Source organism: Petaurus breviceps, unplaced genomic scaffold (assembly GCF_028583685.1).
Source record: "Petaurus breviceps papuanus isolate PSGF00001 unplaced genomic scaffold, PetGlider_PUasm1.0 183, whole genome shotgun sequence".
Lineage (NCBI taxonomy): Eukaryota > Metazoa > Chordata > Mammalia > Diprotodontia > Petauridae > Petaurus > Petaurus breviceps.
This window is the reverse complement of record NW_027185791.1, coordinates 17,300,306-17,318,473: the sequence shown is the minus strand read 5'-3', so window position 1 is coordinate 17,318,473 and position 18,168 is coordinate 17,300,306. Positions and strand designations below refer to the sequence as shown.

Sequence of the window (18,168 nt, the reverse complement as noted above, 5' to 3'; positions counted from 1 at the left end):
AGGAAAAGATAGGCTGTCAGTCAATAAACATTTATTCAGCACTTTGATGTACCAGGCACAGTGCTAATTAGGCACTAGGGGTACAAATATGAAAACCAGTCCTTGCCTTCATGGAACTTACAATTGAATTGGGGAAGACAACACACAAACAGAAGTTGAAAATCAGGGGAGGAAGGTACCTGGGGATGATGGTGTCCCTTCCCTATGGTCAGTAGATGGGAGGACATGGATAAGAGACACACAGGATGAGCAGACATGTGAATGGGCTGCAGCCCACCCACGTCATTGAAGGGTGCTTCTCAGTCAGTGAGATCAGAAAGTTATTTAAGCATCTGAATATGGTAGACATTGTGCATATGTCCTCCTGGCTCTGCTTTCTTCGTTTTGTGTCAGTTTGTACAAGTCTCCCTATTTTTCTCTGAATTCATTGTATTCATCCTTTCTTACAACATAATATTCCATTATATCCATAGACCATAATTTGTCTAGCCATTCCCCTATGAGCAATACTTTGTTTCTAGTTCTTTGAGAGAGAGAGAAGGAAGGAAGGAAGGAAGGAAGGAAGGAAGGAAGGAAGGAAGGAAGGAAGGAAGGAAGGAAGGAAGGAAGGAAGGAAGGAAGGAAGAAAGGAAGGAAGGAAGGAAGGAAGGAAAAAAAGTTGCTATGAATATTTAGAAATATTTTGTGAATGTTTCGTATTTGACCACTTGTTCCCAAATATGAGATTACTGGGTCAAAGAGAATTATTAGCAGTTTAAAGGCTTTTCTTGCATAATTCCAAATTGTTTTCCAGAAGGGTTAGAATAATCCATATCTTTGCCCACAGCATTATCAGTGTCCTAAGTGTGTATGAAGATTTTATTCCCTTCCTGCTTAGGTACCTTCATGGTTTTCCTTTCTCATTCATCTTGTGTTTATCTTTTTTCCTCTAAAGCCCACAGCCTTCAATGCCAGGCACCCAAGCTAGCACCTGGACAGATTGTTTGTACTTTTGCTATTGTTATGAGTGAACCTTGTCTCTTCAATTAGAGTCTTTTACTTTTCTGTTTTTATACACCATAGCACAACTTGCTGGTCTTTCCACAGTGATCATATTCCTTGAGCCAGTTTACCTCACATCTAACCTAGGTCAAGTTATTCCCTTTATAATATTCCGCACAACTACCCTGTGGCCAAAGCAAATGTTCTTAACCTGGGATCCATGAAGTAGTTGCTTTTTGTTTAGTTGTGGGGGTTTTTTTGGGGGGGGGAGTGGTTGGTTGTTTTTTTAAAATTTTGATCATTGTATTTCAGTATAATTAATTTCCTTTATAAATTTTAGGCACTTAAAACTTATTCTGAAGCATCCACAACTCAAAAAAAATTGAGAACCCCCTGTTTTTTGGGTTTGGGTTTTTTTTTTTGCTTTTTGGAGGGCAATTGGGTTAAGTGACTTGCCCAAGGTCACACGGCTGTTTTTGCGTTAAGTGTCTGAGGCCAGAGAACCCCCTGTTTTAAGGGGCCCTTTTTGTTTGGATCCTTTTTGGCTTCTGATCATGAGCATACTGATTTGGTAGCCACTTCCATTATCAAATCAACAAGGTGTCTTCCTGCCTTCTCTCTCTTTATGTAGGCTTGTAGGGCATCAGTCTGTAACTGGAAAAAGAAAAAGTAAGCCCCCCAGGTCAAAATGAGATCTGTCAAAGAACAGAGTGAAGCTAATTGGGTAACTAAGCAAGGCACCAGGGTGTGACAGAAAAAACAGACAGTGCTTGGAATCAGCAGGGCTGGGTTTGGATCTTGGTTCTGCTATTGGCTTCCTTTGGGAAGAAAACCACTTCACTTTCCTTGGGCCTCATTTTTTGTCACCTATAAAAAAAGGCTGCACTGGGTGATATTCAGGGTCCCTTCTATCTCTAGAGCTTAGGATACCTTAAGCATGGACTCATTAACATCTGGGTGTTCTTAACAAAACTACCGTACCACAGTGTCAGAGACTGACACTTGGGTAAGAATTTAACCTTCTTTAGAAAAGGTGGCTACTGTGGTTTGGGGCAGGCATTTGCCCTTACAGATTCAGCTCAACAAGTATTTGTTAAACACCAGGGGTGTGCTGGAGGGAGATCTTACGGCTCCCAAGAGCCCATTGCTAGATTGTCAGCGTGAGCATTTACACCTTGGTAAATACCACAAATCAGTCTGATTTGTTTATTGTCTAGATTTAAGAAAGGATGGAGGGAATGTTAATGACACAAATTAAGCGTTGTGTTTCCACACTGCTCATCCCTCACACCCCCAAAGCCGGTTAAACTGCTAAAACATTTATTATGGCAAAGCAGCCTCTTCATGGGCTAGGTTCTAGAAATGCAAAGATCTGGTATCTGGTAACTGCTTCCAACTTGTAGAGCTGGTCATACAGAGAATGACTACTCTATGGGTTTGAATTCTCTGAAGCTCATGAATCTCCAGCGACCTTATCTTTAATGGTCAGTCAGAGGACACAGTTAGTTAAAAACAAAAGATAAAATGGCAGCCACAGACAAAAAGAGCAATGAAACATTTTTCTCATAAACCCAGAGTGCCGTTTACCACAAATATACACATCGGTGGCAGGAGTGACCACTCATAGGGAGGACATATTGAGGTGCATGGAGCATATATGGCACAGAGGTAAGAAGCACACAGAGCCAGAGCACATATGCAGAGGGGCAATCCCTCATTCCGTAGGAACGGATGTCTTCTCCTGGTAACATCATGATGCTCCATCAGGCCTGTGCTATCTGTTCTCATGAACCTCAGGTATCCTGGTTTCTCCCCTCCCAAAGGTCTCTGTATCCTGAAGTATCTTCCCCCACTCAAATCAATTGTCTTAAAAACTTGATTTGGGGCTCCTTCTGTGCTGCTGTAGGACCTGAGTTTGCCTGAGATGCCAATGAAGCCAAGAAAGTGATCTGGAGAACCAGGTGGGCTTTCCTCTGGACCTTGCTCTTCTCAAACTGGGGAATCTTCTCAATCCATTCGGTTGGGCACTTCCTTTTCTCTGCCATCGACTTAAGCCCACACCAATTGGCTTCCCTCACTTTTAGGTGCCCAGAGACTGGTATCCTAGTTTCATCTGATCACTGAAGAGCAAATCCGTTTTTACAAATGAATGTAATTCAAAGATTGTCCCCAGCACTCCAGGGACATGAGCTCTTCCCCCCAACAGCACCTCAGTCTTGGCGGCTCACAGTTTAGCTCAGCTCCAACACAGCACTGACTGTGCCAACTTCTGCTAGGCCCAGAACCCAAGCCATGTTCCTCAGGGCTTCCGTTCCAGGCTGACTGCAGTATCAAGTTCACATCAGTAGCTACATCACACCTGTAGCTCAAAGGCTCCACTCCCTACATGCCTATAATGGAAAAGCAGAAATGAAAGGTCCAAAGCCCAGGCCCATTTGTTGGGCCACACAGCCTAAGGAAAGAGTAGAAGAGGCAGCCCTCAGGCCCTCCCCACTTATCTAAGCTGTGAGTGGAATAAGTCCTTCACCCTTGTGACAGGCCTGACTGCTCAATCAGGCCATTTTAAAGATGCAGACAGTTCTATTCAATGTAAAAAAAACCCGACTGCTCTCAGCTCATCTATGCTGCGGTGGTGGGAGTTCCTCCTTCATTTTCAAAGAGGAGCATTGACATCACAGGTGATGTATTGGCTTGTGCATGAATTGGATTTAAGATCATTAATAATATTATTAAGGTCATGTACAGCATTGTCCAAGGTAGTCAGTCTCACTTTTCCTTAGGCATCGAAGTCCAGTGACAGGACCAAAGTCAGGGTGACCTGCACTGGCCCAGGAAGGAGTGGATGACCTTGGCATTTCCCATGACTGCCCAAACTCTAAGCCCTCCACAATGCCTGCTTTGGTTGCCTTCATGGCTGTTGGAACAAATTATTCTCATCTGCCCATTCCACTGGGGAAAGTTTTATTATGGTTGGGGTAGACATTCCCCTAACTCACCAACAGGTTTGAATCTTGTCAGTTACGTTCAACCTGGTTGAGCCCATCTGCCCAGATGATTTTTACTGGGGTGTGGTCACTGCACATGCTATCCTAGAGGCACAGGTGGGAGTTGGGTGAAGATGGCCACTAAAGGTGCACGAGCAGCCCTCCCACCAGAGGTGCCGGTCCTCCCTGAACACTCCACACACCCCATCCGTGTGGCGGGCCAATGCAGAATTCATCCATGCGGAGGCCAGCCCGCCAGTCTTCCAGAAGCTAGTCCCTAGCAGTCTGCCATGTGAGTGACACCATCTCGGGTGGTCTAGAAATGTGCCAAACCGCCATGCCTAGAGAACCAGTCAATAGGGTCTCTCCAGATGATACTCAAAAATATCCCTGAGGTTCATAAATAACTAGGCTGTAAACTATCCTGGCCCCACCCCACTCCCCATTCGGACTGACCTTAAAAAAAACCTCCCCTTTCAAAGCTGCCCTTGATATTCAGAGTAATTTGATGTCTTGTGGGTATCAGGATGTATATCAGGATCAGGAAGAATAAGAAAGAATGTTTTCTCTAAGTCTGTACCTTGTGAGTTTCATAGTTAGCTATCTTTTGGTGTGGCAGAAACCCAAGCACCCAATTAGAGAACAATGATCAAAACTAACTAGGAAGAAGGAGCAGGGACGTATCCTAAGAAACTAAAATGTAGAGATACAGCCCTGGCACTCCAGGGGGTGCAAATAAGTAAGCTTAGCACCTACCTAAGAAGGAGAAAAGACAGGCTGGCATCAGAAGCTACTCCTCCTCCCTACCCACCAGCACAGGTGAGGCTTCCCCTAACTGCACCAACTTCACACCCTCCCCTAGTGTCCTGGGGAACCCAGTGGTTCTTCACCCTTGTTCACAGACACGCAGGTATAGACTGCTCTGGTGACTGTAAGACTTGCCTTTGATTACCATGCAATCCAAAGTCAGAATCTTAAAATGCTAATAATGCTCATTAACTGAGCTCAGAGATGGGTGTTTAAAGTACAGCTCATTAAATAGTGTTCAGAGCTATAATTAATGTCCCTGACTTTGAAAGAAAACAAACTATTTCATAAAAATAAACTTTACTCATGGCTGTATCTTCCCACTAGAAAGAAACATGAGACTCTGCAGAGGGAGGAATGGAGTTTAGGACTTGGCTTTTGGCCAGTGGAAAAGAACTATCATTATTAAGGTCATTACTGTATAGCTCAGGCATGTGCCAAGGTAAGGAAAGGCCTGTGATTGGAAAGAACCCTACGCTAATAAGACCCAAGCTCGGGGTGTACGCCCCACATTACCTAATTATTTCCCTTCGCTGAGTCTTTAGTTGTAGTCTGCACCTTCAGCCAATCATCTCCAAATGTGCTTTTGGATGGGCCTGAGTTCATGTCAAGGCAGAGAGGGTAGACAATCACTTACCTGGTGTGATGTAAGGGCTAGGAGGAAGGCCCCCACTGTCCCACTGCAGCATCACAGAACCAGAAATTCCACCACTGGGCCTTCACTCCCCTTAGTTAAATATAACACTTATTGGCTCCTCTTTTTAAAATGTAATTTCTCCAAGAATATCCAGTATTTAACACCTAAGTGTGAATGAATGTATCAAATATATTCCTGGGCACAAGATTAGAGTTAGGGGAGGACTGAAGGAAGTGGTGCCAAAGATAAATTTTCCTAACACTTTGAGAGGCAGTCTAGTATGACAAATAGCTCTGGACTAGAATCAGAAGACTTGGGTTCTAATCCCTGTTCTGCCACTGGGTGTTTTAGAAAAATCAGTTCATCTCACTGGGACTCAGCTTTCTCATCTGTAAAATGAGGCTGAATAGTGGTCTCAGGGGTGCCCCAACCCAAATTCATTTACATAAGACCTCTCATTGGTGGAGAATGATTCCTCAATGTTCCCAACCTGTGTGAGGGGCAGTTAGCCAGAGCCTGGGAGAAGAGAGATTCTGGTTTTCTGGCTTCTGGCCTTGAGAAAGACACACATTTCCAGATTCTCTTCAGCTCCACGATGTGCAAGGACTCTGGGAAGAAGCCAGTATGTAGAGGAGTTGAAACCTTGGTCACATCCCTATCTCCAACTTGCTACATTGGAGACTTTGAAGAATTTCCCTCTTGAATAAGAACTAGTGCTCTCTCTCTTCTCCTTTCTCTCTGTTCCTCCCTCTACCTGTCTGTCTGTCTCCTTTCTCTCTGTTCCTCCCTCTACCTGTCTATCTCTCTGTGTCTCCTTTCTCTGTTCCTCCCTCTACCTGTCTGTCTCTCTGTCTCCTTTCTCCCTGCTCCTCCCTCTACCTGTCTATCTCTCTGTGTCTCCTTTTTCTCTCTGTTGAGCTGAGATATCTCATTCTCAATGGGAGAGCTTGTTTACTCTGAGAATTGTTTGGTATATACTCATTTGTGTAACTTCTCTGATTTCTATTTGGGTAAAGTACAAACTCTTCTGTTTGGTTTTTAAACCCTTCACGCCCTGACAGGCTCTCCAGCCTCATTATGCATTACTCCCTTTCCCGCACACAGCAGTCTTACACAACTAGCCTTTTCTCTGTTCTACCCATGGCACAGCATTGCCGAGGTCCACATCTTTGCATTGGCTATCTCCCATCACTCCTCAGCATCGTAGAATTCCTCCCTTCCTTGAAGATGGTTACTCAAGCACCATGTTTTATATAATATCTGGTTCTTCCAACTGGTAGTGCCCTCCTTTCTTCCCCTTTTTTTGGGGGGGAGAAGGCAATCAGGGTTAGTTGACTTGCCCAAAGCTACCCAGCCAGTTGGTGTCTGAGGTCAACTTTGAATTCAGATCCTCCTGACTCCAGGGCCAGTGTTCTATCCATTGCACCATATAGCTACCATGGCTCCTTTTAATTTTTTTTAATTTATTCTGCATGTTTACTATGTATATAAGTATATACTTATCATCTCTCCTGAAAGAACATAAGTTCCTTCAAAGCAATTAACTAAGTTCAAATATGGCCTCAGACACCAACTGGCTGTGTAACCTTGGCCAAGTAAGTCACTTAACCCTGTTTACCTCAGTTTCCTCATCTGTAAAATGAGGTGAACAAGGAAATGGCAAACCACTCTAGGATCTTTGCCAGGAAAACCCTAATTGGGGTCACAAAGAGTCAGACACTACTGAAACAACTGAACAACAGCAAATAAAAACACTTGTAAATGGAATGATTCTTCTGAGTCTGCTTTCTTCACTCTGAGCCACTTCATGCAAGTCTTCCCATGTTTCTCTGAATTCTTCATATTCATCATTCATTATGTAGTAATATTCCAATGTGTTCATACATAATTTGTTCATCAATTCCTCAATTGTTGGGCATAGACTATTTTTTTCAGCTTTTCCCCCCACAACTAATGCTGCTATGAATATGTTTGTACATGTGGACTTTTTCCTGTTGCCAAAAACTCCTTGGATATGGTCCTAGAAGTGTGATCTCTTGATCAAAAAGAAGGAGTGATTTAGTTACTTTCCTTGAATTATTCCCAATTATTTTCCAGAATGACTGATCTGTTAGGTTTTTCATTCTATCTTCCTTTGGAGCACCTGGAAAAGATGAATCAAATTACTGCTAGGCTGCTTTTCAAAAGATCTCCAAAAGTTAAGGTAGAGGGGTAAAACGTATCAGCCTGATATGAGCCTCTGCTCCAAATGGAGATTAATAGTCCTTTCCATGTGTCATTCCTATGTGTATACATGTTTTATTCCCCAATTAGGCTGCAAGCTCTATAAGAGAAGAGACTGTGTTATATACCCCTGGTTGTATTTACATCAGGGCTCTATTCTCTTTCTACATACTCTCTCAATAGCCTGACCAACCCTCATCAATTTGATCATAATCTCTGTTCTGTGACTTTCAAATCTATACATCCACTGAAGATCTCTATCCGCCCAGTTACCTAAGTATGCAATCACAGTGTTACCCTCAACTGTTTTTACTCCTACAATACCCAATTAGTTGTCAAATCTTAGGGAAAGGATTCATACTGAAATGGATACTATATCTTAAAAAACTGATGGCTCAAATAAAAAATCATAGAAATGATGTAATTTCATTAAAACAAAACCAATAAATAATTTAAAAAGGAAGTTGTCATTAATTAACATGGGGGATGGGGAGAGAAGCCACAGGATCCAAGGGATTTGCAAGTGAATTCCATTAAACATTTAATGAATAATTAACTCCAGGGAATTTTTTGCAAAAATAGGGAAAGATGGAAACTTGCCAAACTCTGTGAGTTGAATATCATCCAGAAGAGACAATAACGTGGAATTTCCCTAAAACAGCAGTTCTTAATGGGAAGTTTTGAGAGTTCATAGAATCACAGATTTTGAGGACATTGATTCAACACCCCCCCCCCCATTTTACAGATGAGGAAACTGAGACCCAAAGAAGTTAAATGACTTGTACAGAATCACACAGTTATTAAGTGTCTGAGCTAGGAATTGAATGCATTTCTTCCTGGTTTCAAGTCCAGAGATGACACTTGAATTGAAAGAGAGTTAGTGATGGTAGCGAGAAGTAAGAGGAGGGACAATATCCCAGACACGGAGGCAGTCTTGCAAAGGCTGCGGCAAATAGTGACATGTTGTGTATGAGGAACAGCAAATAGGCTAATCTGACTAAAATGTAGTGAGTGTAAGGATAGGTTATGTGTAATCAATCAGCCTGGAAAGATAGGTTGGAGTCAGGTTATGAAGAGTTTTAAATGACAAAAAAAAGTTTGCATTTTATACTAAAGAAAACAAGGAATTACTAAAACTTTTTGAGAAGAGGAGTAATATGGCCAGACCTGTGCTTTCATAACATCACACTGGTGTTCTATGTAGATGACATGGAGAAAGAGAGACTGAATGCAGGAAGCCTAATGAGGAGGCAATTAATTAGGGTGGTAAGGGTATAAATAGAAAGGAGATGAATGTAAGAGATATAGAGAATGTGGCATTGACAAAATGTGGCAACTGCTTATATACATGGGATTAGTGAAAATGAAGGATGGAGGATTATTTAAATTTCACACCTGGGTAACCAAAAGAATGATGGCATCCTTGAAAGGAATAAGAAAGTTGAGAGAGATAGGATGAGGGACAAAGTTACTAAGTCCCATTCTGGTTATGATGAATTTGAGATGACTGTCTAGAAAGGCAGCATGGCATGGTGGATGGAGAGTTGAACTTTGAACCAGGAAGACCTTGATTCAAATCCTGCCTCTGACACTACCAGCTCTGTGCTTTTGGGCAAGTTTCTTAACCTTGCAGTACTCTAGGCAACTTTCTAAGATTGGAAGTTGCAGAAAAGGTCCTGCCCCTGCATCAGTGGTGGGAGCAACTTCATATGGGAGTCTCTTATGTCACTTAAAAATAAGGTCCAGTCCCCATCTTTATTCCTATCCCTATCTCTAAAGGACAAGCAGATGGTGATGTCAAACAACCAGTTGGAAATGCAGGACTGAAGGTCAGCAGAAGGATGAAATCTGAGTATGTAGATGTGGGAGTCATTTACATAGAGAAGATAGTTGAATTTATGGGAGTTATTAAGATCACCAAAATAGAAACATAGATGAAAAAAGGATGGGGCCCTAAGAGCTGTGGGGTACATCTTCACACAGGGAGTAGGATGTGAATGATAAATCTGCAAAAGAGACGGAGAAGCCGAGAAAGACTGACCTGACCAGTAGGGAGAGAAGAACAACAGAGCAGTGTCCTGAAAAACCCAGGGAGAATCTAGAAAAACACTGTAGTCAAACATAAAGGTCAAGAAGGATGCAGATTTAGAAAAGGCCATTGAATTTATCAAGAAAAAGATCATTGGGAGCATCTAAGTGGTACAGTGGATAGAGCACCAGCCCTAGAGTCAGGAAGACCTGAGTTCAAATCCAGCCTCAGACACTTAACTAGATGTGTGACCCTGGGCAAGTCACTTAACCCCGCTTGCCTCAAGGGGAAAAAAAGAAAAATATCGTTGGTGACTTAGATAAAGCAATTTTATTTGCATTTTGAGGACAGAAGCCAGAATACAAAGAATGCAAAAAAAGCGTAAACGTGTTCTAAGAGTTTGGGTGTAAAAGGAAAGAAAGATATAGGAATATAGCTTAAAGGATGGTGAAATGGAGAAAGAATTTTCCCTATTTTCTTTTTAAGGATGAGGGAGATTTGGGGATGTTTGTAGGAAGCAGGGAAAGAAGCAGAAGAGAGAGAGAGTTTGATTGAATGGAAAAACTCCTGGAAGAGGCCAAAGGGGTTAGGATCTAGGGTACAAATAAAGGGGCTGGTATAGGTCAGGACCTGATCCTCAGAGAATGCAACTGAGGAGGAGACAATGAGGTGTGAAGCTAAGGTAATTCAAAGTGTAGAATTAGGGAAGAGGGGGAGCTTTAGAGGGTGAGGCTCAGTTTATTCAATGAAGTATGAGGAGAGATTCTCTGCTGATAGGAGGTGGGGGGAAGTGGTGTTAGAGGTAGCTAAAGAGGAAAGAGCTTGGAATAGCGCCAGTGGGTAGTACAGTAGTTTGGAACACAAGGTGTCCCTCATGACATGCACATAGTGAGAGTTGAAGAAATAACTGTTGCACTAAGTGAATTAGATTTAGTCTTACTATGGCAGGCCTTCCCTTCCAGAGCAGGCAAACAAGACCAATGGAAACAGCAAAGGACCCCAAGAGACAAGAAACAGCATGTGCCACTGAGGTCAAACCTCTACAACCTTCTGTCTCCCCTTAGAGCCTGGTAGAGACAGTGCCTGAGCCCAAGAACCCCAGGAATTAACAGGGCCCCATACAACACTGGTCCTACTTCCAGCTCAGTCCTCTCAGTCGTCACCGAAGGGAGAACAGGTCTGACCTCCATGTCAGTACCAATAATAAGCACCTCCAGGGAGGAGAGCCCAAGAGCTCTGAGAAAGGCAGCATCCCCCAGACCACTGGTCCTGCTCCGAGCCTGACCTCTTCTAGTAGCTGGAGTCCAGGGAAACACCCCCTGTGAGACTCAGACCAGCAACTTCTTCTGCAAGTTCTGCAGCCCTCACCTTCTGGGCAGACCTGGAAAAGAAAGCTGTCACCACCAAAGTCCATATCATTTATTTTTCTTTGTCTTTATTAATTTGTTTGTTTACTTTTAGTTTACAGGATTCAGTTCCACAATCCCTTGAGTTTCAAATGTTCTTCCCCTCCCTCTCCTCCAGCCCCTCCCCACCATGGTGGCATGTAATCAAGTACAGGATCTGCAAACACTTTCACATTAGACATTAGTCAGGTTGTAAAGAAGGATTGTAACAGATGGAATGAAGAATGGGAAAGAGGAAACAAAACCAAACACGAAAAAGACAGAGAGCAGGTGGTTTGCTTCAGTCTGGATTCAGCCTCTGCTCTTTCTAGATCTTTCTCTGGATGTAGACATCTCTCTCCATCATGAGTCTTTTGGAGTTGACTCATAGAAGAGTCCAGGCTATCAAGGTCAGTCCATATCATTTAAAACAACACCTAAGAGCACTTGTGAATTAATTATATAAGTAATCTTATATTTTTACTTATCCTTTGTTAAAAGAAAAGAGAGCTATGCACTTTTTTTTTTTGCTTTTTGGAGGGCAACTGGGGTTAAGTGACTTGCCCAAAGTCACAGGGCTAGTAATTGTGTCAAGTGTCTGTGGCCGCATTTGAACTCAGGTCCTCCTGACTCTAGGGCTAGTGCTCTATTCACTGCACTACCTAGCCATCCCGAGCTATGTTCTTTCATTTTAGTAAGGTCATATTGACATCAAGATTATATTTAACCTGAGAGTTGTTGTCTAACATGGCCTTCATTTACATAGTTATAGCCAACATGTATATTTTTCTTTTGGTTTTGCTGTCTTCATTTAGTATTACTTCATGTGTCATCTCATGTTTCCTTGAATTCTTCATATTCATAGTTCCCTAAAGAATATTATATTCCTATACCACAATTAAATTAGCTATTCTCCAAAAATTGCTCATCTCTATATAGCTCATAGGATCACAGATACAGAGCTAGAAGGGTACTCTGAGAAAGGGAACTGAAATGACTTGTGTGTAGTCCCATAAATGGTAGACATAAGCAGCAGTATTTAAACCCAGGTCTTCTAACTCCAGAGTCATTGCTCTTTTTCAGGATATCACATTTTTTTCTGTCTTTATTAATTTGTTTGTTTACTTTTAGTTTACAAGATTCAGTTCCACAATCCCTTGAGTTTCAAATGTTCTCCCCCTCCCTTCACTCCCCCCCCATGGCAGCATGCAATCAAATATATGATTTATCTTACTCTCACTATTAGCAATCTTGAACATTTTGGATGGTTATTACTAATGTGTGTTTCTTCTTTAGAAAACTGACTATTCATATCCTCTGACAACTCATTTCCTGGAGATTGGTTCTTACTCTTGTAAATTTTATCAGTTTCTTACTTTTTTGACATTATACTTTTATCTGTCGCATTTAATGTGAAATCCCAACCCAACTCCCCACTCTTTAGGGCAATCTACCTACAATCAAGGTTATAACTGTTATATCTGGTTTTTCTTCCACTAACGTAAATGTGGGTATAAGTGAAGGTGAAAAAAATTTAAAGTTAGATTCAGGAGTAAGCCAAAGACTATGGACTATATACAGAAAACTTCATGTTCGTACATCATGAATATTTTCTTTTCTAAGAATGGTCAGAAAGGAACCCAACTCTCCAAAATAAACCCCAGTAAATGTCAGAAAATGGATCCAGATACTGCAATGATAAATAAAACAAAAAATAGTGATTATGTAAGGAAAGGAGAGAAGAGTCCAGTCAAGACCAGAACCTGCAATAGACCATTAAGAGATAGACAGAATCCAAGGACTGAGGAAGAGGCAGGGGCCTAACACCAGGCACCTCATTCAGAATTGCAGAAACAGCATCAACCAAAGGGAGAGGACAAGAGAGGGCCTACCCAAACCACCTAAGAGTGCTATAGGGAATTTGGCCCAAGCTCAAAGTCCCAATTCAAGAACTTGACTTGGAAATATGAATAAACAAAAGAAAATGATGAATGAAGATGAAGAAATGCTATGGGCAAGTGATGTCTAAGAGATAAACCAAGACAATATGATTAACTCCACAACATCTAGAGAAAAAGAATAGTTGGTCACAAGAAATGCAAGACTAGCTAGAAGAGATGAAGCAGGGTAGCATGGACTATAAAGTGTGATCTGCCATGATAAGCCAGGCAATTGTCTTGTTTGGTTTCCTGGAATATGGAGAAAGCAGGAGCAGCAGGGCCACACTTGAGCCTCATTCTCATATTAACTAGTCAAAGGAGAGAAGAATGTATACATACATGGTGAGGTGGAAAATGGAAAATGCATTACCAAAGTGTGAAATGTGAATTTTAGGGTCGAGCAAGGATTGATAGAAAGGTTTGCAAAGGACAATGTAAGGTTCAAGAATGAGTTAGATATCATGAAGTTCAATTGCAATAAATTTTTGACCATGGTTTTTAAGAAATGAGATTTTGGGGGCAGCTGTGCAGTAAATAGAGCACTGACCCTGGAGTCAGGAGGATCTGAGCTCAAATGCAGCCTCAGCCTCAGATACTTAACACTTCCTAGCTGTGTGACCTTGGGCAAGAAGTCACTTAACCCCAATTGTCCTGCCCTACCCCCTCCAAAAAGAAAAAAAAAAGAAAAAAAAGAAATGAGATTTTTGAGCAGTAATTTTTTACTTACTGGAATTGTCACAAAGTTCTATGATACATTGATTCATATAAGCTATATGTTAATTTAACTTATTAGACGATGTGCATATTCTCAATAAGATTACTATAGTATGTGTATATATATATACATATACATATAATCTGATGGAATAAGAAAGTATGGAAGAAAATTTTGAGAAACTACATTGCAGTTAAATAGTAGAGTATTATACTAAATGCAACTTTACTTCATTAAAAAAATCTGTTAAGGAAACACAGCAACCAAGTGACAACATTTCTTCATGCTTCTTCCTTATTGGTTCATGATAATATTTAGTTTGCATTAAAAAAGAGGTTAAAATTAAAGTCTGACTGAATTAGCAGAGAGAAAAAGTTTTATCATTTACACCCAATTTTTTTCAGGCCCAGAAAAAAAGATTAAATGTATTTTTTTTTTTTAGAAGTTGGAGCTATATGCTAAAATGAACTTCAATAATACATAAGTAACACTGGAACAAAGTTTGTTTCTAGTAAAGAAATGTTCATATTTGTTTGAATAATGTATGTATTTAAATCTAGATATGGCACTACAAAAGCTGGGATTAGATAAGGATTTCTGGAACCAGCAAGGGTAGGAAGAATGGAGGAAACTCTTTGAAAGAAATCTGATGAAAGAAATTAAGTGGATGGCCTGAAAGATTACAGTGGTTGGGGTGGCCAGGTGGCTCAGCGAGTAAGAGCACCGGCTCCAGTGTTGGGACGACCTGGAGATCGAATCCCGGGCTCAGACACTCAGCACCACACCCAGAAATAACTGGCCGTGTAACCTTGAGCAAGTTACTTAACCCCGATTGCTAAAAAAAAAAAAAAAAAGATTACAGTGGTTAAGATGAATGATTAAAGTCCTACATTTCTAAAAAACATGCGATCAATCAGGAATATTCTTCACATGCAAAGGTTACTTTTCCAAGTCAATTTCATTACATTTAACTAATGAATAATCAAGAATGTCCATTCTTCAACCATATTAGTTAAAAGGAGTATTCGTTTCTGAAGATTTTAAGCCATTTGTTGCTTATGTTAAAATGTCACCATTTTGCACATATTAAAATATCACTATTTTACAGTAAGTATCCACCATTAGTTTATAAGTGGTATAAAATAAATATTGTTTGATTTATTTTTTAAAATTCAGGGGTAAAAGAATGACCAACAGGCAAATAGCAAAAGAGATAAATAGGGAAATATATTTTGATGAAAGGTACCATAGACAATGAATATCAATACCAAACATATATGCACTAAATAGAATAGTATATAAATTCTGTTAAATGAGTTACAGAGAGAAATAGTAAAATTATAATAGTGGGTGACTTCAATTTACCTCCCGTCAGTCCTAGAATAAATCTAACAAAAACAAAGTAAAACAAAACAACAAAAAAAAAAACAACAAAAAAAGAGAAGGACCTGAACTGAATTTTAGAACTGAAAAGTGGAAATGTCAAATGCATCTTTTATGGATTGCAATTAAAGTTACCTTAATAAAGGGTCACTGAAGAAATTATTAAAAATTAACTGGGGGGGGGCAGCCAGGTGGCTCGGTGAGGAAGAGCATTAGCTCCAGTGTCGGGATGACCTGGATCAAATCCGGGCTCAGATACTGAGCACCACACCCAGAAAGAACTGGCCGTGTAACCTTGAGCAAGTTACTTAACCCCGATTGCTTTTAAAAAAAAAATTAACTGGGCGGGGCGGCTAGGTGGTGCAGTGAGTAAAGCGCTGGCCCCGGAGTCAGGAGGCCCCCAGTTCAGTTCGGGCCTCAGACACTTAACATCCACACAAAAAAGCTAGCTGTGAAAGCTTGGTCAAGTTACTTAACCCCAACTGCCCACCAAAAGGCAAAAAAAAAATTAACTGGCAGCTCAGCTTTCTAATGGCTGCATAATCCAGAATGGCTACACTAATCTATGTTGATAAGAAGAATGGAGAACCAGGCTCTCATGTGGCACCTAAGGACACGCTGAAGTCAATCAAAGCCTTATCTGGAAGAGCTCAGATTTCAACTCCCAAGGCTGGCAAAGTGTTTACTGCAATCCCAGCTTTATCCAAATCCGTCAGAAAGGCTTTGGGGCCTGTCAGTAGGACAACCGAAAAGGAAAACTTGGTGGGGAAGGGAAAAGAACCCCTCAAACAGAAAGGTCAAAACTTTACTGCCAAAAAGATGACTGAAAATATTCCCAGAGGAAAAAAAAACTTATTTCCATGCCCAAATGAAACATGTCCAGAAATAGAAATTTCCTTTCTCTTCAACCCACTAGAATTTGAGAGTTTTGACATTCCTGAAGAACACCAGCTTGCAAACCTGCACTGACTGATGGCCCCCTCCTGATGCTTGAGCAGGATAAGTCATTTGAAAGGCTTGTAGAACTTCCACCCTCCCCGTGCTGTTGCCTTCCATGACATGGGAGTCTGATCTGTTACAATCAACTTCAAGCAATCTGTCAACTGTGCATGAGCTTGACTTGCCACCTATGTGTTATGACTTCCCTCTTCAAGTGTCTTGTTATTTTATGGTGTAATTATAATCATTTTTGCATTAATAAAGTGATTCTTTATGTAGTAATGGTAAAAAAAATTAACTGGAAACTAAACAACCTTATAGAAGAGGTGGGTCAAAGGACAAATCACAAAAACAATAAATTCATTAAAGACAATAACAACAATGAGATAATATACCAAAATTTCTGGGATATAGCTAAAGCAGCTCTTAGGGGAAATTTTATGTCTCTAAACATTTTCATCAATAAAAGAAAGAATGAGAAAAATCATATTGAGTGTACATCTGGAAAAAAAAAACCCTAGAAGGCCAACAAATTAAAATCTCCTAATTAAATGGCAAAAAAAGAAGTCCTAATAATCAGAGGAGAAATTGAAACAATTGAAAATAAAACAAAAAAGCTACCGAATTAGTAAACATAACTAGGAACTCTTTTTTAAAACCATCTTGGTCATGTTGCAAAATAAGACACAGACCCAAGGGGGGAAATCCCATGACAAAATGGAGAGAGTGAAAGACAGCTCTAAACTGCATTCAGACTTTATGAGTTCTTTCTCTGGCGGTAGTCAGCATTTTTCATCATGAGTCCTTTGGAATTGCCATGGATCACTGTATAGCTGAGAAGAGCTAAGTCATTCACAGCTGATCATCAAACAGTATTGAGGTTACTGTGTACAATGCTCTCCTGGTTCTGCTCACTCCACTTTGTACCTCTCCAGGTTTTTCTGAAATCAACCTGTTCATCATTTCTTATAGCACAGTAATATTCTATTACAATCATAAAGCACAACTTGTTCAACCATTTCCATGATGGTCATCTCCTCATTTTCTAATTTTTTGCAACAACAAAAAGAGTTACCATAATATTTTTGTACAAATAGGTCCTTCCTCCCCTTCTCCCTTTTAAAAATCTCTTTGGGATACAGATCTAATAGTGGTATTGCTGGATGAAAGGTATGCACTGTTTTATAGCCCTTTGCACATAGTTCCAAATCACTCTCCAAAACGGCTGGATCAGTTCACAGCTCCACCAACAATGAATTAGTGTGAGAGTGCTTTTTTAAAAATAGAAAAGCAATAAAATAGACAAACTATTAATAATCTGGTTTCAAAAAGAAGAAAACCAAATTACTAGCATCAAATTTTTTATAAAAGTGAATTTACAGCCAATGAAGAAATAAAAGAAGTTATTATGAACTATTTTGCCCCACTGTGAGTCAGTAAAACAATCAAAATGAAGTGGATGAATATTACAAAAAAGTAAAATGCCCTGATTACCAGAATAAGAAATAAAGGATTTAAATAATCAATATCAAAAAGAGAAATTGAAAAGCCCTAAGTGGTCTTCTGGGTCACATGAGCAACAAAACAGAGAACTAGATATTTTCTCTAATCCCCATGACTTCTCAAACCTCTCCAAAATAGAAATTATGTACCAAAGATAAAGCAATGTCAACTGTCTTCAAAGTCTACAACTCTAAGTATCCAAAAGAAGGTTAAAAAAAATCACAAACTCGTGAACGGGATGCCAACTGATGCCACCTGATCCTGAGCTCACTTAGCACTGCTCCCCAACCTCCTGCACCACCAGCAGCAGGGCTGCACAGGCAAACCCAAGGACAGGACACAAGCTCATTAAAAAAAAAAAAAACACAACTCCCCACACATCGGTCCCTCTACCTTCTTTTCAGCGGTATGAAGACCCTGGCTCCAGGCTCTAGCTGTTAACAAACAGCCAGCAGAAGAGCAGCCATTTAAAAACAAATGTCTGCCAGGGGCCACAAACCATAACAAAATTACCATAAAGTTCTGAACAGTCAGTGTCAGGCCAGAGAACTAAGGAAGAGAGGGAGCGAGACATGACACCAGAACAATTCATCATGTCTATAGGGAGCTGTGCAACACTCCATTAAGTCTGAGGGAAAGAGC

At 40.6% G+C, this 18,168-nt stretch overlaps 1 protein-coding gene and 1 pseudogene across 1 annotated transcript in view; both read left to right on the top strand.

The window, feature by feature from the left end:
- Positions 1 to 18,168, top strand: part of UBAP2 (ubiquitin associated protein 2) — a 193,308-nt gene that overhangs the window by 39,933 nt on the left and 135,207 nt on the right. The window lies entirely within an intron of this gene.
- Positions 15,614 to 16,261, top strand: LOC138160930 (securin-like; annotated as a pseudogene).